The 23,242-nt window shown below is 36.8% G+C and overlaps 1 long non-coding RNA gene across 1 annotated transcript in view; it reads left to right on the forward strand.

The window, feature by feature from the left end:
- The first annotated feature begins 6,438 nt into the window (after positions 1 to 6,438).
- Positions 6,439 to 23,242, forward strand: part of LOC128584646 (uncharacterized) — a 52,791-nt gene continuing 35,987 nt past the window's right edge. The window contains exon 1 of the long non-coding RNA XR_008379704.1: positions 6,439 to 6,476. This is a non-coding gene — a long non-coding RNA (uncharacterized LOC128584646). The remainder of the gene's footprint in view (positions 6,477 to 23,242) is intronic.

The following is a 23,242-nucleotide window of genomic DNA, read 5'->3' on the forward strand; positions in this document are numbered from 1 at the left end:
GACCTACTTGGGCAAATCCATCAGAGTGACGGCAGACTCCTCTAATGAAACTTTCCAAGCAAGAAGACAATGGTCATCTACCTTTAATCTACTTAAACAGAACAATTTCCAGCCCAGAATTCTGTACCCTGCTAAGCTAAGCTTCAAAATTGATGGAGAAATCAAATCATTTATGGATATACAAACATTGAGGAAATTCGCCACAACAAGACCAGCTCTACAGGAAATACTTCAACCTGTTCTGCACACTGACCACCACAATGGATCAGCAGCAAAGTAAGAACTCAGAAATTAAAGGACAGAACCTAACCTCCACACTGATGCAAAAGATAAAACTAAGCAATGGACTCTCACCAAATAAGACGAATAGAATACTACCACACTTATCAATTATCTCAATAAATGTTAATGGCTTGAATTCCCCACTGAAGAGACATAGATTGGTTGACTGGATTAAAAAACACAAGCCATCCATTTGCTGTCTGCAAGAAACACACCTGGCTTCAAAAGACAAATTCAAGCTCCGAGTCAAGGGTTGGAAGACAATTTTTCAGGCAAATGGAATTCAGAAGAAAAGAGGAGTTGCAATCTTATTTTCAGATACATGTGGATTTAAAGCAACTAAAGTCAAAAAAGACAAAGATGGCCACTTTATATTGGTCAAGGGAAAAATACAACAAGAAGACATTTCAATTCTAAATATCTATGCACCCAATTTAAATGCTCCCAGATTCTTGAAACAGACCTTACTCAGTCTGAGCAATATGATATCTGATAATACCATAATAACAGGGTACCTTAACACTCCTCTTACAGAGCTGGACGGATCCTCTAACCAGAAATTAAACAAGGATATAAGAGACTTAAATGAGACCCTAGAACAACTGCGCTTGATAGACGCATATAGAACACTCCATCCCAAAGATAAAGAATATACATTCTTCTCATCACCCCATGGAACATTCTCCAAAATTGATCATATCCTGGGACACAAAACAAATATCAACAGAATCAAAAGAATTGAAATTTTACCTTGTATCTTCTCAGACCATAAGGCACTAAAGGTGGAACTCAACTCTAACAAAAATGCTCGACCCCACCCAAAGGCATGGAAACTAAACAATCTTCTGTTGAATAACAGATGGGTGAAGGAAGAAGTAAAACAGGAAATCATTAACTTCCTTCAGCATAACAACAATGAAGACACAAGCTACCAAAACCTGTGGGATACTGCAAAAGCAGTTTTGAGAGGAAAATTCATCGCTTTAGATGCCTACATGCGAAAAACAGAAAGAGAGCACATCAACAATCTCACAAGAGATCTTATGGAATTGGAAAAAGAAGAACAATCTAAGCCTAAACTCAGTAGAAGAAAAGAAATATCCAAAATCAAATCAGAGATCAATGAAATTGAAAACAAAAGAATCATTCAGAAAATTAATGAAACAAGGAGTTGGTTTTTTGAAAAAATAAATAAAATAGATAAACCATTGGCCAGACTAATGAGGAATAGAAAACTAAAATCTCTAGTAACCTCAATCAGAAACGATAAAGGGGAAATAACAACTGATCCCACAGAGATACAAGAGATCATCTCTGAATACTACCAGAAACTCTATGCCCAGAAATTTGACAATGTGAAAGAAATGGATCAATATTTGGAATCAAACCCTCTCCCTAGATTCAGCCAGGAAGAAATAGACCTCCTGAACAGACCAATTTCAAGCACTGAGATCAAAGAAACAATAAAAAATCTTCCAACCAAAAAATGCCCTGGTCCAGATGGCTTCACTCCAGAATTCTATCAAACCTTCAAGGAAGAGCTTATTCCTGTACTGCAGAAATTATTCCAAAAAATTGAGGAAGAACGAATCTTCCCCAACACATTCTATGAAGCAAACATCACCCTGATACTAAAACCAGGAAAAGACCCAAACAAAAAGGAGAATTTCAGACCAATCTCACTCATGAATATAGATGGAAAAATTCTCAACAAAATCCTAGCCAATAGATTACAGCTTATCATCAAAAAAGTCATTCATCATGATCAAGTAGGCTTCATCCCAGGGATGCAAGGCTGGTTTAACATACGCAAGTCTATAAACATTATCCACCATATTAACAGAGGCAAAAATAAAGATCACATGATCCTCTCAATCGATGCAGAAAAAGCATTTGATAAAATCCAGCATCCTTTTCTAATTAGAACACTGAAGAGTATAGGCATAGGTGGTACATTTCTAAAACTGACTGAAGCTATCTATGACAAACCCACAGCCAATATTTTACTGAATGGCGTAAAACTGAAAGCTTTTCCTCTTAGAACTGGAACCAGACAAGGTTGTCCTCTGTCACCTTTACTATTCAACGTAGTGCTGGAAGTTCTAGCCAATACAATTAGGCAAGACAAGGAAATAAAGGGAATCCAAATGGGAGCAGAGGAGGTCAAACTCTCCCTCTTTGCTGACGACATGATCTTATACTTAGAGAACCCCAAAGACTCAACCACAAGACTCCTAGAAGTCATCAAAAAATACAGTAATGTTTCAGGATATAAAATCAATGTCCACAAGTCAGTAGCCTTTGTGTACACCAATAACAGTCAAGATGAGAAGCTAATTAAGGACACAACTCTCTTCACCATAGTCTCAAAGAAAATGAAATACCTAGGAATATACCTAACGAAGGAGGTGAAGGACCTCTACAAAGAAAACTATGAAATCCTCAGAAAGGAAATAGCAGAGGATATGAACAAATGGAAGAACATACCATGCTCATGGATGGGAAGAATCAACATTGTTAAAATGTCTATACTTCCCAAAGCAATCTACCTATTGAATGCCATTCCGATCAAAATACCAACATCGTACTTTCAAGATTTGGAAAAAATGATTCTGCATTTTGTATGGAACCGGAAAAAACCCCGTATAGCTAAGGCAGTTCTCTGTAACAAAAATAAAGCTGTGGGCATCAGCATACCAGATTTTAGTCTGTACTACAAAGCCATAGTGCTCAAGACAGCATGGTACTGGCACAAAAACAGAGACATAGACACTTGGAATGGAATTGATAACCAAGAAACGAAACTAACATCTTACAACCACCTAATCTTTGATAAACGAAACAAGAACATACCTTGGGGGAAAGATTTCCTATTCAGTAAATGGTGTTGGGAGAACTGGATGTCTACATGTAAAAGACTGACACTGGACCCACACCTTTCCCCACTCACAAAAATTGATTCAAGATGAATAAAGGACTTAAATTTAAGGCATGAAACAATAAAAATCCTCCAGGAAAGCATAGGAAAAACACCGGAAGATATTGGCCTGGGGAAAGACTTCATGAAGAAGACTGCCATGGCAATTGCAACAACAACAAAAATAAACAAATAGGACTTCATTAAACTGAAAAGCTTCTGTACAGCTAAGGATACAATAACCAAAGCAAAGAGACAACCTACACAATGGGAAAGGATATTTGCATATTTTCAATCAGACAAAAGCTTGATAACTAGGATCTATAGAGAACTCAAATTAATCCACATGAAAAAAGCCAACAATCCCATATATCAATGGGCAAGAGACATGAATAGAACTTTCTCTAAAGATGACAGATGAATGGCTAACAAACATATGAAAAAATGTTCATCATCTCTATATATTAGAGAAATGCAAATGAAAACAACCCTGAGATATCATCTCACCCCAGTGAGAATGGCCCACATCACAAAATCTTAAAACTGCAGATGCTGGCGTGGATGTGGAGAGAAGGGAACACTTTTACACTGCTGGTGGGACTGCAAACTAGTACAACCTTTCTGGAAGGAAGTATGGAGAAACCTCAAAGCACTCAAGCTAGACCTCCCATTTGATCCTGCAATCCCATTACTGGGCATCTACCCAGAAGGAAAGAAATCCTTTTATCATAAGGACACTTGTACTAGACTGTTTATTGCAGCTCAATTTACAATCACCAAAATGTGGAAACAGCCTAAATGCCCACCAACCAAGGAATGGATTAACAAGCTGTGGTATATGTATACCATGGAATACTATTCAGCCATTAAAAAAAATGGAGACTTTACATCCTTCGTATTAACCTGGATGGATGTGGAAGACATTATTCTTAGTAAAGCATCACAAGAATGGAGAAGCATGAATCCTATGTACTCAATTTTGATATGAGGACAATTCATGACAATTATGGTTATGGGGGGGGAACAGAAAGAGGGAAGGAGGGAGGGGGTGGGGCCTTGGTGTGTGTCACACTTCATGGGGGCAAGACATGATTGCAAGAGGGACTTTACCTAACAATTGCAATCAGTGTAACCTGGCTTATTGTACCCTCAATGAATCTCCAACAATAAAAAAAAAAAAAGGAAAAAAAAAAACCAATAATCAGAAGAGAAATGCAAATCAAAGTCATAAGGAGATTATCAATCATTCCTGTTAGAAGAGCTATCATCAAACCGACAAAAGATAACTGTTGATAAAGATATTAAGGAGAAGAAACTTTCACACACAGTTGATGAAAATTTAGATTAGTACATCCACTGTGAAAAACAGTGTGGGGCATTCTTTTAAAAAATTAAAAATTGGGCAGTGCCTGTGGCTCAGTCTGTAGGGTGCTGGCCCCATATACTGAGGGTGGTAGGTTCAAACCCAGCCCCAGCCAAACTACAACAAAAAAATAGTTGGGTGTTATGGCAAGCGCCTGTAGTCCCAGCTACTCTGGAGGCTAAGAGAACGGCCTAAGCCCAGGAGTTGGAGGTAGCTGTGAGCTGTGATGCCACAGCACTCTACCGAGGGTGATAAAGTGAGACTGTCTCTAAAAAATAAATAAATAAAGTAAAATAAAAAAATAAAAATTAAAAATTAAATGTAGTCTGGGCACGGTGGCTCATGCCTGTTATTCCAGCACTTGGGGAGGCCTTGGCAGGTGGATTGCCTGATACCATGAGTTTGAGACCAGCCTGATCCAGAGCGAGACCCATCTCTAAAAATAGCTGGTGTTGTGGTTGGTGCCTGTAGTCCCAGCCACTTGAAAGGCTGAGGCAAGAGAATCACTTGAGCCCACGATGTTGAGGTTGCTGTGAGCTATGTCACAGCACTTTACTGAGGGTGACTATGATGTCACAGCACTTTACTGAGGGTGACAAAGTGAGTCTCTGTCTCCATAAAATGTATATATTGTATACATTTTATATATACAAAATATATTGTATGTATTTTATGCAGATAGAGACATTTTAATTATATATATATATATAGTTAAAAAATAGAACTACCACATGATTCAGCAATTCTACTGCTGGGCATATAGCCAAAAGAAATGAAATCAGCAATAGAATACTATTCAGCCATAAAATGAAGAACATTCTGTTCTTTGCAATACCATGGACAGATCTGGAGGACATTATTTTAAATAAAACAAGTCAGGTACAGAAGTAAAAATACCACACAACCTTACTCAAATGTGAAATCTAAGAAAGTTGATCTCATAGAATTAGACAGTAGAATGGTTGTCACCAGACACTAGGGTAGTTAGGTGGGAGGGAGAGGTTGAGGAGACATTAGTCAAAGGATAAGTAATTACAGTTAGATAGAAGTACTAATTTTAAGATCTCCATTGTATAGCATAGGGAGGATAGTTATGATGATATATTGTATCCTTGAAAAATGCTAAGAAAGTAAGTGCTCTCACCACAAAAATGATACCTATTTGAGGCAACACATTTGTTAATTAGCTAGATTTAACTATATTTCAAAACATTATATTTTATGTAATAGAATGTATAATTTTATATGTCTATTTAAAAATAAATTTAAAAAACAATTCTTTATGTTATCTTATATCCTGTGAACTTACTGAACTCACTAGGAGGTTTTTTGTAGATTCATTGGGATTGCCTCACAAAACATTATGGCTTATGGGAATCTGAACTATTACAAACCCTGCATAATCTTGGATTATTCAACTTGCTCCATTTTGGTTGGTTCTTTTCCTGGACTGAATAGTTGCCTCAGTCCATGCACCAATCATGATTCAACTGAAGACTTGAAAGGAACCCTCTTCTCCTCATCACAGCTCTCAGAGGATCTCCTGTTTCTCCAGTACTCTGCTCTCTGACTTCTAGTTGCCTTGAAATTTCCAGCTTCTCTACTCTGTCTCCTTGACACATTCTTTGGTTTCTTTCTGCCTTTCTACACCTTAGTCTGTAAATTTTTTCCAGCTTGGAGCAATTGAAGGATTTATTCTTTTCCTCTTCTTTCAGGGACCAATGTCCCGAGTCACCGGGCGTCCAATGGATGCAAATATTTGTTTTATGTAATTTGTCCAGTGACATTGTTTGAAAAGGGAGGTTAAGATAAGTTTCTATTACTACATCACAGTTGAAATAAAAAGACTCCCTCTCAGACTTACTAGGTAGGAAAGAGAATTCATTTCCTGTGTCCAGACAGCTGTAAGGAAAGGTAAGAGGCAGTCTGGAGTGAGGCTTAGTGGAAAACCTGGGACTGGGCTATAAATTATTCTCAGCATAGATTTACCTGTTCTTGGATCTTTGTGAAGAGCTTGTTGAGTTAAAACCATGGATCTAACCCTCTGTGGAAAGGAGAATGGCCATTGCACTGTTGTACAGACTAACTAGAGCAAAACAGTGTCCCTAACTTACAGTCCGGTAGTGGTGATAATTGAATAGCTTAGCACAGGGGGAAAAAAGTGCGTAAAACTTTCCCAGTAACGTGAGTAGAGGAACATATCCGTGTAATATTGACATTTTGTATTCCATGAAACTTAAACAATTACTCAGTGAACACAAGCTGAAGTGAAATTTTCGTAGAGAAAATATTGTCAACATGAAGAGATACTTACCTAGCATTCTATTCCAGCTTTCTTGTAGAACTTTATTAAGCTTAAACAGTTGCATTGCAAAAGCAAATTTTCGGGAGAAGGAACACGTATAAATGAAGTAATTATCCTTATTTCACAGTGATTATTATATCACTGTGATTATTATATGTGTTAAACGAGGGATTGATACAAACATTTGATAAACATATATACATATATTTAAATTAGAAAAGTAGCCAATAGGAGAGAGATGTTAATACGGGATCAGATATTGGGAGAAAGGGAAAGAAGAATTAATGTAATTGAGTTAATTCTTCATGTTTCTTTTGAGGAGTCAGTGATAGTGTCTAAATTGCAATTATAAAATAATGGTAAAGTGTGTCTTTAGGAATGATAAAGATCAGTACAAGACAACTTGAAATCAGAAGCTACAATAGGCTGCCTCTGAGGTCTGTCACTGGGGTGGGAGCTTAGAAGACTATTGAATTATACTGCTTTTGTTGCCTTTGTAGAAAAGTAGTGTATAAAGGACTAAGATCCAGTTACCTATAATGCTTTTTTACATGAATAACTTGTTCTCAAATATTTTAATTAAACATTAAATAACACAGAAAGAAAAAAAATTTTAAATAGAAGTTCTAAAATTGTCTTTATGTCTATAATAACTCTTTGCTGAACTTTGAACAATCGTAACCAAAATTATGTAAAGAGAAGTTGCAAATCTTAATTTCAATGTTAAGAGGCATTGTGGAGCACTGTGGGATTCATAATTTATTCTATTCATAGTCTGTTTCTTGGTGACCTTGAAAGCAGACAAATTTCCAAGAGCCTCTGTGGCATCTTGTACATATTTTAAATCCAAACCACCTGTTCAAAAGAACAAAATGATTCCATGAGCAGACACATGAAGATGGACTATTTATTAAAGAAAACTTACTTTAGATAAGCAAGGTTATGAAGAACAATGTCACCAAAAGTAAAAGCCACCAAGTCTGGTTTAAATGCGAAGACCAAATGGAAGCAATTCTTATGAACAGGAGAATAAACACTATAAAAACAGAGACAAAGCAGAGTAAAAGTACAAACATCAATACTTCATGTAAATTGCATAGTTGCTAAAGTTTAATGACCCCAAATAAAAGATAATTGAGGAGTGTTACTAAAGTGCAGCATTTCATTTTTTGCAACATGCTTTGAGTTTGGCAATATCCCCAGCTCACTACAGATGTGGATCTGTAATCTAAAGACCTTAAAATTAGTTCACTAAAGTCAGAGTAGGAACACAAGTCAGAGTCCAGATTCTGAATCAGAACTGGAGCTTTTAAAATCACCACTATATTGTTTTATTTGTCTCGAAAAAAATATTTTATGCATAACCTTGGGCCATCCCTCCTCAAGACGTTTCTTACACTCACACTGTTTCTTTTGCAAAGAATGTCCTTTCCGTGTGTAATCATGTGGAGAATTCCTACACATCTCTTAAACACACCCAACTGTTACCTCTTCTGCCCAGATTTTCCTGGTTTACTATGGGATTTCTCCCCACTTTTTGTTCTTGGTATCAAAATTGCTCTCTTTAACCAAAGCACTTATCATTTTTTTATCTTTTTGGCCAGGGCTGGGTTTGAATCTGACACCTCCAGCATATGGGGCCGGCGCCCTACTCCTTTGAGCCACAGGCGTTGCCCAGCACTTACCATTTTTAAATACTATTTCCCTTTCGGTCACCCTTTACTGGATCCTCAGCTTCTACAAGAGATGATTTCTTATGTGAGTTGATAACCAGACCAGCTTATAACATGACACTCAGCAGAGAGTGAGTACATAATAAATACTTTTCATTGGTTGAATAAATAGATATTTGGGAAACTGGCAATACACAAAAACGTATGTTGAGCTTTGTGTCTGAGAATGTTTTAGATAACAGTGCTGGTTCTATTTGCTCTCAATAACTAAGTAAAGGGAAACCATGGCTCTCAAATGTCTTTAATTAATGGGAATGACAGCATAGAAACAATCTTAATATGCCTATGTGTGTGTTTCTTTCCACTTTTGATCCTCAGGGTGACAGCAGGTAAATTATGCCAGGCACAGGGCTGAGACTATTTCGTAAAGTTTGTACAGTGGAAGGTTATTTTAGATTTCTTGCCAGCTTCCAGTTGCAAGCCTGTTTTAGTCTAAGTGGCTTTCACTCATACAGTCAAGATTACATGAACACGGAGCTGTTAAGATGAGCTCTAACAATTTTGCGGTTTCTGGGTTATCTCAAAGTTTTTCTTTCCCAAAGTACTTGTATCTTGTTCTTGTTGATTCTTCACTGGATTGAAATTTTTCTTTTTACTTCCATCCATTTAAAAGTTTACTTTTTAATTGAGATTTATTTTCCACGCAACTGCACAGGTGTTTCATAATGTGAAGGTCTGAACTTGACTTTTAATTCATTTACTTCAAAACCTTGAGATGTCTTCCATTTACATAGCTATCTCCCTGAGTGATGAACTCCACAGATGACTTTCACAAGCTGTCAATTCCCTTTGTCTTCGTCCAGTAGGAGAATAGCTATCCTAAGGAAAGAGTAGGTACAAATTACTGTGGAAGGCTTTATCTCTTGAGGGTCATGCGTGCAGCTGGTTAAATTATATTAATGGTGCACCATTATGCATCTACCTCTGAAGATCTACAAAATATTTGAGTTAAAAGGTGAAAGGGTGGTGATGGAGGAGAGGGTGATAGTTGCAAGTGTGTTCTCTTAAATCCCTAGCAGTTCATTCTGCTGACTCTCAGGAGCATTGCCCAGCATGTGTCCACTCTTGCTTTGTATCTTGCCTCTCCTCCTTTTGAGATAAGGCACCATTCAGCTCACTGCATCACTAACTAGAATGGGAATTATGTTTCCTAATTAATTTTGTGAATAGGTGTGCAGAAGATGTTTACAACTTCTGCAGACAGTATGAGGCAGCTTCCAAGAATCCTTTCAACCATGGTCTAGGGAGGAGGCCTTTTGCTCTGTTCTGGAAATCTTCTGCCATGGGGTTGTTTGGCATGTGGGAGCTGCTACCTTGGAAAAGGAATCCAAGACTGGAACACACATCTCACAGGGGTAGATTGGAACCACAATGCAGAGAAACCAGCCTCACGTACTGGGCCTAGGCTAATCTCCCCCAGGCGTTTACATGAGAAAGATAGGAACTTCTGTTTGGGTTTTCTGAAAACATTTGTAGTTAATACAATATCACCCTTCATTGCTTTATTTTCAGCTCTCTTTTGTGAAAAGATATACTTTCATAGCACTAAAAGAACGTAGATGGGCCCAAGTGTCTGTCCTGTTCAGTGTAGCTTCCAGTAGCAGCGTGGTGAAGCACAGAGGCTCAGACACTCTCAGAGGGGACTTCAGCAGCCTGCAGGTGACAGGCCCTTCAGCTTTTCTTGGGTCTGCCACAGTGGTGTGTTGGGACTGACATGACAGATCTAGAAGGCCTGGGAGGAGTCGTGTTCCCCACTGCACAGTAGGGTCCGGTGGTGCAGGGGCTGGCACAAGGCCTTCGTGCTCTGGGTCTACCCTGAGCTTGCCTTTTCCTAGGCTCTCAAACTACACCACTTACTGGTTCCTGCTTGAGTTCCCATGGCACAGGTTAGTGTCTGGAACATCCACCGTGGTGAGACGTGGGAGAGTCTTATTGGCAGTGGGATCCCTGTATGTGACTGAGTCAGGGGCCTTTGGAAAACACAGGGCCTGCCTTATATGTGTGTGGGAACAGAGAATATGAGAAAGTTTCGAGCCTGGATTGGCCCACTGTAGTTTTTCAGAGGACTTGGGCCAATGGAGTTGTGGATTTTAAAAAGTTTTACAAAAGCTGTTCAGACTGGAAAGGGAACGATACCAAAAAGTCAGCAGCAAGGACTGAGATCCAGAGATAAGGTAGGGGTCCTAGGTCACGTGGTTTCAAGGCTGGGGCTGGGGATCAGGGAACCAGGAGGCTGTGGAGCCCCTCTGCAGTCAGTCACCTCTCAGAACTTTCCACCTCCTGCAGATTGACACAGACCCTGTAAAGGAGGATTTTGTGACCTTTGAGGAAGTGTCCGTTTACTTCCTCCAGGAGGAGAAGGAGATCCCTAATGAGACCCAGAGGCTCCTATAGAGTGATGTGATGCTGGGCAACTTAGTACTTAGAACATCTCCGGAACTTGCTTCATGCAAGTCCCCCATAGTTGGTCCATCCACCTAGAAGAATCTACCCCTGTGAGATGTGTGTTCCAGTCTTGAGAGACATTTTACACCTGGATGAGCTCTAAGCCACATAGCCTTGATGGCAACCATACCTGGTGCTCCAGAGGCTTCTGGTTCTGTACTAAACTTCACCAGCTCCAGAAACATGATACTGGACCATAGCTCTTCACCATGGGCATGGATATGCCCTTGTTTATGAGGAGCTGCAGATTCCATATTTCAGGAAGCCCTTTTCCCATGAGGAGGTTGAGAAGGACTTTTCATCCCCTTCAAGTCTTCTCCAGCACCTGGCCGTTCCCAGCAGTGAGATGCCTCACAGTACCATGGGGTGGGGGAAGCCTTCTAATAAGGAAAGAAGTCATAACGAGAGGAGTGAATGCAGGAAAGTTTTCAGGAGCAAACATATTCTTCACCACCAGAAATTCCACACTGGAGAAGAGCTTGATGGATATATAATACCAAACATGGGAAAGGCTTCAGTGGCAAATACTGACTTTTTCAGCATCAATGAATTCATATTGGAGAAAGGCCATATGAATGTAGTAAATGTGGGAAATTTTTAGCTGAAAAACCCACCTAATTAGACACAGGAGAGTCAGACCTCATCCAAGGACAGTTCTGATGGCTATTCCAGAAAAAGATTTGCAAAATTTCTTTGAAGGGTGGGATAGGCACTGGCATTGGTCTCTGGTGATGCTTATGATGAGATTTATTCAGCTTCCAAGTCACCAAACCAGGGACTGCCTGCTGCCCATTATACTGATTTATGCAATAATAAAGGTCTTTTTGTTTAAATACCTTCAAATTTAGAAATTCTATTCACCATGGAGTAGTCTGAGAAGGTAATTGAACTCTGCCTCCTTGGAAGGGTAAATAACCTTTGTGAAGATTCAAATTTTGTATGCTTAAAAGGGGACAGAATGATGGCAGGGGATACTTCTTCCTCCATCTTTGGCCCAGTTTGCATTACAGCCATGGCCTCCCGGGGAAGACTGTAGGGTCTTGTGGTCCTAATATTTTTTCTGGATGCCAGGGGTCTGGTGGCTCAGAAATCAATCTGAGGCAGGGATAGCTATGCTAACTCCAGTGCTTCTGGAGATAAAATGATTTTTCTCTTGTTCGTTGGGATCTCCTAATGTAAAGCTATGTTGGGAATCTCTTGCTCTAGTCCTGCAAGGGAACTGCGGGTTCTGAAGCCCAGAATTCAGTAGTCTATTGCTAATAGTAACCTTGCTGGTAACTACTGCCTTCAGCAGCTGGGACAAAAGAGCACCAGCACAGAATGTACCTGCAAGGTCCTTCTGGGTCATCAGTGGGGGATTGAGGTCACAGCTGCATTAACAATCACAGTACGTAACTTTAAGAGTTACTAGTACTTACAGAACCTAGCACACCTGGAACAAAAATATTGGACAGGAAACCCAGGCAGAGAAAGGGAGAGGGGATCCAAGGGCCAGGGCTTTTCAACTGGGTCTGGAGCATCGTTCAACCAGATTTCCCATGCAAAGATTTAATTGTGGCTTTAAAGAAAGCGGGTACTTGCTCCAAAAAGCCACACTCTGAGGGAGAGTTGGAAGTTCACCTGCAAATGTCTGAATGGTCCTTTTCCAGGAAAGGGTGGAAAAGCAGGGATCCCAGACTGTTAGGCAGGAGGGGACTCTAAGTTTTCTCTCTGGCCACGCACTGGAGCTGTAGGGATGGAGTATAGTGCTGGCATCTGTGTCAAGTGTGGCTGAATCCTGCTTTGGGTATGAGTAAGTTAAACTTATATGTAAAATTGGATTCCAAGGCAACAAAATTCATAAACACTTGGCACATAGTTTCACTAGTGTGAAACTATAGGAACCAAGGGGAACTTTAATTGATAGAGAGACAGGGTTGATACAAAGGGGTGGAGGAGTTGGCAGTGGTAGCCAACGATGCAGAATGCTCCTCTTTATAAAAACACCCTCAGAAATGTTCCAGTGACTGAGCCTGCAGGGTCAGTGTGTACACTAAGCCTCAGGCTCTTCAGAACCAGGTACCTTGTGTAGCTGAAGTCATTATCAGACAAAATAATCTAATGGTTTTATGGATTCCTGTATCCTCTCTGCTCTGTTTACCTTAAGGCAATTTCTCCATAGACAATAAAAGAGGGATGAAAACAAAGAAGATCCTATACTCCAGGAATGTGGCTTTTGTGATCCAGCCAGCAGCCTTCTTAATTCAGGTCACAATAGCCTGCATGGTTCACAGGCCTTTCCTGCCACTGAGGCAAGGCTGCCCTTCCCCAGGCAAGAGGAGATAGATGGTAGAGTCATTATCAAGTTGCCAAACCTGATTTTCTACAGGTGGAAGATTTAGATTGTTATTTTGAGCCATTTAAAAAAGTTTGATTAAGGTATAATTGACATGCACTACAACACAGATATTTAAAGTGTATAGTTTGATAAGTTTTGACATGTGTAAACTTATAAAACCATCAAGGTAATCATGACAATGAGCTTATCTCAACAGCAAGTGCTCTTAGAGAATATCCTTCTGGGTCCCCCAAGTAAAGGATTTACATTTCTTTACACTGTACATTGGTATGCATTTTCTAGAATTTTATGGTTGGAGTCATAACGTGTTTACTCTTTTTTTGTCTCTGGTTTTGTTCCTGCTATGTAATTAGAGATTCATAAACAATGCTTAAATGAATTGTTCATTCTTATCTCCAAGTAACATTCTTTTCCATGGGTATACAACTGTGTTTATTCTTTCATCTATTTATGGACATTGCGTAATTTTCAGTGTTTGGCTATTGCAAGAAAAGAAAAGGGGACTACACACATTTATATACCATTCTTTACTTGCATATTTGTTTTTCTTCTTTTGTATTAATAACTCAGGGTGCAATTTCTGAGTTATAGATGGATATTTAACTTTTCAAGAAACTGCCAACTTGATCTGAAATGATTGTTCTATGTTATATTCTCACCAGGAGTTGAAAAGGAAACTGTTAGAACTAATGAGCGGATTAATAAAAGCTGCAGGATACAAAAGCAGCAAGCAAAAATCAATTGTCTTTAAATACTAACAATGAACTCTCTGAAAAGGAAATTAATAAATCAAACCCATTTTTATAGCATCAGGAAGAATAAAATATTTACTAAATATTTTCCTATTTATTTTACTATTTATTTACTAAAGAGGTGAAAGGCTTATAGGAAGAAAACTATAAAACATTGATAAAAAATTAAAGAAATATAGATAAATGGAAGGACATCTCATGTTTACAGATTAGAAGAATCAATATTATTAAAAAGCCTAGTATCAAACATCTACACATTCAGTGCAAGCCCTATCAAAATCTCAATGCAATTTCTTATAGAATTAAAAAAAAAATCCTGCAATTCATACAGAACCGTAAATGACCATGAATAAGCAAAACAATTTTGAGCAAGAAAAATAAAGCTGGAGGGATAATATTTCCTAATTTCAAAATATATTTCAAAACTATAGTAATCAAAACAGCATGACACTGGCATAAATACAAGCAGACCAATTTGTTTGGAACAAAATTAAGATCCTAGAAAAAAAACCCACATATATACATTGAAATTACCTTTGATAAGGATGCCAAGAATATAGAACAGGAAAAGAATAGTCTTTGCAAAATGGTGCTGATAAAACTGAATATCCAAATGCAAAAGTATAACTTTTGACCCTTTTCATATACCATTGGCAAAAATCAATTCCAAATAGGATTAAAGACTTTAATGTAAACCTGAAGCCATAAAACATCTAGAGAAAACATAGATTAAAAACTTCTTGACATTGGTCTGGGAAATAATTTCTTGGATATATACCAAAAGCTCAAGAAACAAAAGCAAAAATAGTAAGTTTGACTTGTATCAAACTTGAAAGCTTTGGCATATCAGAGGAAACAATCAACAAATGAAAAGGCAAGCTTTTCTCTCACACTGAGGGAAAATATTTGCAAACAGTCTACCAGATAAAGGGTGGATATCAAAAATATATAACAAACTTCTAAAATTCAATAGTAAACAAAAACAAAAACAAAAAAACCTCAAATAACCTTATTTTAAAATGAATGGAGGGTTAGTAGGGGGACCACACCTATGGAGCACAATGCAAGTACAAGTTGGATCTAGCAGGTGTAGAACACAAATGTCTTAAGGCTGTAATTGGGTAAATGAGGTGAAAGCAATGTTGATTAGTAGGATGTAAGTACTCCAATTTGTACAAATAATCAACACATCAAATCCCATAATGTTAGCATTAAATAAAAAAAAAATATGGCAATTAATTACATAATTTATGGCTGACAATCCCCCAATCTTACAAGACTCCCTAACATTGCCCGAGGATGTGAAAAGTTTCTATTCTGGCCATTGGAGGCTCTATTTCTGATTTTTTGAAGTTATTGACTAATCCATGATCATTTCACTTACCTGGATCTCACACACGGACTACTTAGAGACTTCACTGAGGATTGACATCTGTTCTCCTTTCTCTGGAATGTTTGGCTGTCTCATACTAGTACTAGCTAGTAAATGTTTGGGGGACTTGATGTTACCAGGTGAGGCATGAACTGTTATTTTCAGCTTCTCTTGTAGACATACACTCTTTCTAACCAACCTGGATGAACATGTTTCTTTCTCATTCCAGGAACCGGTTGTCAACCATAGTTGCTGTAACCCATGAGCAACTTTACACAGAGTTGCTCCCTAGGTCTTTTTTGTCGGGTGGGTTACACTATATTGAGTTTCCCATTTCTAAGAAGCTACTTGTGTATGGTCCTACTGCCCCTCCACCACCCAGTGCCCAGAGGGAAACTCGTACATCCTAGATGTGTGATACAGGTTTTGTTTATTGAAAACGTTTGTCTATCTAATAAGAGATTGAAGTGACGTGCAAAGAAACACACATGTTAAGGTGGCTGGTTAGGCACCAAATTCTGCATCACATATAGAAGTTTACAATGGGAGTGGAGAGGGATTAGTTAGGTGCCCAGGTTAAATTTTATTCTTAAAATCAGCTTAAGCATTTTCGAAGGATACACTTATTCTTCAGTACACTTATATCAACAATAATACAAGATAAGATATTTGAAAATGTCAATTACTAATTAAAATTTAAGTCAAGAGTAATAGGTATTGGATTGTAGAACACTGATTTTATGTTTGAAAATACTAAAGGCTATTTGATAATTGGCTATGAGGGCCTACCTTGATTTCATTGCTTTCAACCAGAAAAAAAATATTACTTTTCTATGACTTGTTAAGCATCTGCCAACATTTTATAGGGAAGATGTTATGAAGAAGACTTCTGTGGCAAGTCCTCTTGCAACAACAACAAAAACAAATGAATGAGAATTAATTAAACTGAAAAGCTTCTGCACAGCTAAGTTCACAAGAATCAAAGCAAATAGAAAACCTTCAAAATGGAAAAGATATTTGCATGTTATGAATCTGACAAAGGTTTGATAACTAGGATCTATAGAGAACTCAAATTAAGCAACAAAAAAGGAGCAAACAATCCCATCTAACATTGGGCAAGAGACATGAACAAAACCTTCTCTGAGGATGACAGATGAATGGCTAACACATGAAAAAAATGCCCATCATCCTTAATCATCAGAGAAATTCAGGTCAAAACCACCCTGAGATATCACCTAACCCCAGTAATATTAGCCCACATTACAAAGTCCCAAAGTTGCAGATGATGGTGTGTGGAAAGAGGGGAACACTTTTACAGTGTTGGTTGAACTGAAAACTAATACCGTCTCTTTGGAAAGAAGTATGGAGAATACTCAAAGAATTCAAATTAAAGCTTCCATTTGACCCCACCATCCCACTACTAGATACCTACCCAGAAGAAAAAAAAATTCTTTTATCATAAAGACATTTGCAGTAGATTATTTAGCACAGCTCAATTTATAATGGCCAAGATGTGGAAACAACCTAAATTCACATCAACCGAGGAATGGATTAACGAACTGTGGTATATGTATACTAAGGAATACTATTCAGCCACAAAGATGGTGACTTTACATGTTTTGTATTAATGTGGATGGAATTAAAATACATTCTTCTCAGTAAAGGTATCACAAGAACAGAAAAGCAATTATTCAATGTACTCAATACTAATATGAAGCCAGTAGATGGTGTAATTCACACCCCACATAGGAGAAAAACTCATTTCAATTCAAGTTGTGGAGTGGGGGAATAAGGGAGAGGAAGGGAGGTTTGGGGTACTCTAATTAACTTAATGGGCACAAGTTAGGAGTGTATGGCACCCATTTTTTATTTTTTATTTTTGTGATAAGACATTTATAATATACTCTTAGTTGTTTTGAAATGTACCCTTGCATTGTGTACAACAGGTGAGATCCCTCCAGATACCCTCCTTCCACTCGTTCTCCCCAATCCCCTTCACTCGCCATCCTCTCCCATCTTTCTTTCTGGACTATCTTTGTATTTTATTATTCATATGAATGTGTAAGTGTTTATATATTGATTTCATAATAGTATTGAGTACATTGGATATTATTTTTGATTCTTGAGATACTTTACTAAGAAGAATATGTTCCAGCTCTATCCAGGTAAACATAAAGGATATAAACTCTCCCTCTTTTTATGACTGCAATGTATTCCATGGTTTACATATGCCACAATTTGTTTATCCATTCATGATTTGATGGGCATTTAGGCTGCTTCCATGACTTGGCAACTGTGAATTGAGCTGCAATAAACATTCTGGTGCAAATATCTTTGTTGTAAAATGATTTTTGGTGTTCTGGATATATACTTCCTAGAGGAATTGCAGGATCGAATGGCAGGTCTACTTTTAGTTCCTTGAATGTTCTCCAAACTTCTTTCGAAAAGGACCATATTAGCTTGCATTCCCAACAGCAGTGCAGAAGTGTTCCCTTTTCTCCACATTCACGCCAACATCGGTAGTGTGGGGATTTTGTTATGTGGGCTACTCTTACTGGAGTTAGGCAGTATCTCAAAGTGGTTTTTATTTGCATTTCTCTGATGATTAAAGATGATGAGCATTTTTTCATGTGTTTGTAGGTCATGTGCCTATTATCTTCAGAGAAGTTTCTATTCAAGTCTCTTGCCCACAAAGAAATGGGGTTGTTTGTTCTTTTCTTATTGATTCGTTTGAGTTCTCTGTAGATTCTAGTTATCAGACCTTCATTAGAAGCATCACCTACAAAAATCTTCTCCCATTCTGAAGGCTGTCTGTTTGCTTTACTTACCATGCCCTTATCTGTGCAGAAACTTTCTAGTTTAATCAAACTCCAGTAATACATTTTTTGTATGGTTTCAATTACCAGGGGTATCTTCCTCATAAAATATTTTCCCAGGCCAATATCTTCAAGTGTTTTCCCTGCACTCTTTTCTAGTATTTTTATAGTTTCATGTCTTAAGTTTAAATCTTTTATCCAGTGAGAATCAATTTTTGTTAGTGATGAAAGGTAAGGGTCCAGTTGGAGTCTTCTACATGTCACTACCCAGCCTTTTGAGTGTGGAACACAACTACAAGAGGGATTCATCTTAACAAATATAAATATTGTCATCTGTTTATTTGTGCCCTCACATTAACCTGAAATAAAAAAAAAAAGATAAGAATTGGCAAGATACAGGGGAAAGAAATGCTGTACATTGTTGGTGTGAATAAAAATTGGTGCAGCCACTATGATTGTATGGCAATTCTTAAAAAATTAAAAATAAAATAACCATATGATCCTGGAATCCCACTGCTGGATATATATTCACAGTCATTGATCTGTATCTGGATCTGCCTCTACTAAAAATAGAAAAATTATCCAGGCATTGTGGAGGGGGCCTGTAATCCCAGCTACTCCCGGAGGCTGAGGCAAAAGGATCCCTTGAACCCAGGAGTTTGAGGTTGTTGTGACCTAGGCTGACCAACACTGTAGCCTGGGAAAAAGACCAAGATTGTCTCAAAAAAATGAATGGACAAACACCAAAGAAAAGCCAAAAAAAAAAAAACCCTCGAAGATGCTACTGAGTTTTAAAAAACAGCAGAATGGGATATACAATGCGCCTCAATGAACACGTTAACATTTTGCTAAAGCTAAAAGCATTTAAAAGTATTTCCCAGCTCTTTGTCTTCCTGGTTATTTACCTGACAAATGATATTGCTTGTTGTAGTATCTGGTACATAGTAATAGCTCACCAAATGGAAGTATATTTATTACAAGTATTATTATTATGATGCTTATTTAATTAATATTTGTTAATAGATTCAATGGTGATAATCATTATGGCACAGAGGTAGGAGTATGAGGAAGAATACATCACCAAACATTCTCAAGTTAAATTAAAAGGAGGAAATGTTATTTTTTTCTTCTAACTACTTATCCCTCTACAGAGGAGTTATTCATGCTTGTATTTTCACAACCTTCCACAAGAAAAAAGACTTGTATTGCTATAATGCAATTAAGGAAGAAGGAAAGTATTTCAATGAATAAATTGACTTTAATTTTGGAGTGATGATGGAAATAATTTATTAGCTAACAGTTAAAATATAGTAAAATTTTTGTATAATATCTATGCTAAAAATGTGGAATGAATTAGTTCTGGGGATTAATACAAAAATTAGAAATTAATTAATAATCATAGACCACTTGCAGCAATATGTTTAATGAGTCTTATCATTCCCATTTCTTGCATAATTTTTCCAACAACCTAATTATACTAGATTTTTGTTGTTTTGGTTTGAAGTGATTCAATATATTATGCTCTAATGATTCTTTAGGAACGATTTCTCAGTTTAGCAGTGTTTCAGAAATTGTTCTCCATTTCAACCTATCCATACATTGATTGGTTGGCTTATTTCTGAGCAATGTCAAGTTGTGGACACACATCACATGTGCACTTGCACATACACACATACATAGAGTGAACAGGAATCTTGGCTCCATCATGGGAATAGAGCCAACATAAACAATTAAGCAATATTTATACGGCTTATGAGAAAGCTGGATGTGAATCTTGGCTCCAATACATATAAAATAATTTTACTTCTCAGAGCCTCAGTTTCCCTAATTACAAACTATGATTCATAATAATCCTTACAATGTAGAGCTTTTATGCCTAGAAATAAGCCTTTAATAAATATTATATTAATTATAATTTTTTCCAGTAATTATAAATTTACTTATTCATTTTAGAACATTAAGCATCATACAGGGAATTTTTTATAGGTCTCTGATAAAAAAGCCCAGGGTCTAAAAAATCACTACTTGTAATTCAACAGTGGTTTATTATCACTAAAATCAAACCTTGAAGGTTTTCCTAGATCCGTCAAGGCACGTTTTATTCATTTAGTTTTTGAATTTTAGGCTATGTATACTCTATGCCACATGATTTTCTACTCAATTACATTATTATGTATAAGAATAGTTGCTTTGGGGGTATTGTTTGTATCCGTAAGTGGATTTCAATTTTTTTCCCAGACCAATAGTTCTCATTATTGAAGCCTCTTACCATCACGAGCTGAACTAAGGGACTTCAGTATAAAAGATTCTAAGACACCGATTAACAAGGAAGAAGTGCTTCTCAGGGCTGAATGAAAAATAAGATTCTGTCATCAGCAGATAAAATAAAGATACAAAAGTTTTGTTTGGTGAATACACATCTATTGTCTACCTCATTTATAAGTAAAATTATTCACAGAAAATTCCAGATTAATCTTCCCTGTGATCTAGTGTTTTTACTATAATAGAATTAAATGTTAAAAAAATTTAAATGATTAGTTCTTAGTCCTTGTGCATAAGTAGATACCGGTTATGATAACATATTAAAAATATTTTAGTGCCAAGCACATCAAAATGATATTGAATTGTACTCCTAACTATTTTACTTTAAGTTTTGGATTTGAAATGTTCAAATACCAAATTTAGTCTTTGTGGAAAATGAAAATTTTATTTTCCTGTTGTTTACTTAGTTGAAAACGAAAGAGCAGGGCAAGTATAGAAATGAAAATACCCTTAAAATGGTGAAGAATGGAGTTCAGAATACATTTAGGTCATATTCAGAATGTTCTAAAATATAAATTTCTGTGTCATTAAGTTAGATAGAGAAACTATACTTTCTCATTATTTCTTGTTATGCATCGTATTTTATTTCCTGAACACAATATACTTAACTTTGTATGAGGTTTATCTCAATATCACAGTCTTTAGAATTTATCTAATTTTAGTGCCTTAACAAAGTTGTAATCAATTTACAGCTCCATAGAAGAAGCTATTCCCAAAAATTCTTGGAGAAAGATTTGTATTGACTGACATAATTACCAGGTTTGGTTATGACTTGGAGGTGCACAGGGCTGGATAGGGAAAACAGAAACTAAAAAAAAAAAAAGAAAAAGAAAAGGAGAGAATCAATAATAAAAAGAAAAATAACTTGCCATCAAAAGGAACATTTAAGGCAAAATTCCATTTGAAGAAATCTAATGTTAAGAAATAAAATAAAATGTTATATGTCATAATGTTATTTCAGGTAAAATCATTTTATCAAAAAGACATCTGTGATCAAATGTTTAACACAGCACAATTCACAATTGCAGAGATTTGGAATCAGCCTAAGTGCTCAGCAATACATGAGTAGTTAAAGAAAATGTGCTTTATATATATATATACACCATGGAATACTGGTCAATTCTAAAAAGGAATAAAATAGTGTCACAGACAGCAACTTAAATAGAGACAGTGACTATGATCCTAAGTGAAGTATCTCAGGAAAGAAAAATGAAAACACATTTTCACTAATAAGTAAGAGCTAACTGAGGGGTGCACACAGGCACAAAAAGACATAAAGGACCTTGACTAGGAAGGGAGGGGAGAAGGATGAAAACTTACCTATTGGGTACAATGAACACTGACTTGGTGGTGGGGACTCTGAAAGCCCTGACTTCAGCAGTGTGGAGTATATCCATGTAACAAATTTTGTATCCCCTAAATATTTTCACATTAAAAGAATATTTTATGTAATAAAGTAAAATAAGTATGCTATGAATGTCTGAAGAGGTAATTAAAAGTATTTTCATGAAAGAGAGAACAATTAATTGTGAAAAATACCTGGCATTAAAATAAGAGCATTTAAGTGTGACAAGTAATCTGTGAAATATTTTAGAAATGAAAAATATAGCCTTTTAAATTAAGCTGTAATTGATAAAACAAATTCTAAACTAGGATAAGACAGAGAGTAAAATGACAAATGTAAAAATAACTCTTACCAGTTCACCAAGAAGACAACATGGAAAACATAAAAATGTTTCAAAAACATTTAGGAAACATAAAACATAAGGGACATTGTGATGATATTTTAAAATCAATATTATTTTAACTGAAAATCATAATTGTATATTTAGTGAACATAATGTGATATTTTCATATATCATTGTATATTTAGTCATTTAGTTGCACTAAATCAAGATAATTAATGTGTCTATCATCTCACTTACCTATCATTTTTCATGCTGAGATATTTGAAATTTACTATCTTAGTTATCTTAAAATGTACATTATTAGTGACTATTGTAACTCTGATGTGCAGTAGATCTCAAAACTTATATCTACTATCAGAATCTTGTACCTGCCAATCAGTAACTCCACATTGGATTCCTCTGTTCCTCGCAGCCTCTGGTAACAACCGTTCTATTCTTTAATTCTGTGAGTTCAGTTTTTAAAGTACATGTATGGGTAAGATCAGGTGGTACTTGTCTTTCTGTGCATTTCTTATTTCACTTAATGTCCTCCAAGTTCAACCATGTTATCACACATGGTAGGATTTCCTTCTTTCCTAAGGCTGAATGGTATTCTATTGTGTAAATATATTGCATTTTCTTTATCCATTCATCTGTTGACAGACACTTAGGTTGATTGCATAGCTTGGCTAATGTGAATGGTGCTGCAATGAACATGGGTTTACAGATGTCTTTTCAACATACCAATTTCAATTCCTTTGGGTATATACCAAGGTGTGAAATTACTGGATTATATGACAAGTCTATTTTTATTTTTTTAAGGAACTTCCATACCATTTTGCAGATGGTTGTACTAATGTACATTCTCCCGAACAGTGTACTGTTGGCTTCCCTTTCTCATCAACACTTACCTTTCATGCTATTAGTAAA

The sequence above is a fragment of the Nycticebus coucang genome, chromosome 4 (genome assembly GCF_027406575.1).
Source record: "Nycticebus coucang isolate mNycCou1 chromosome 4, mNycCou1.pri, whole genome shotgun sequence".
Taxonomy (NCBI): Eukaryota; Metazoa; Chordata; class Mammalia; order Primates; family Lorisidae; genus Nycticebus; species Nycticebus coucang.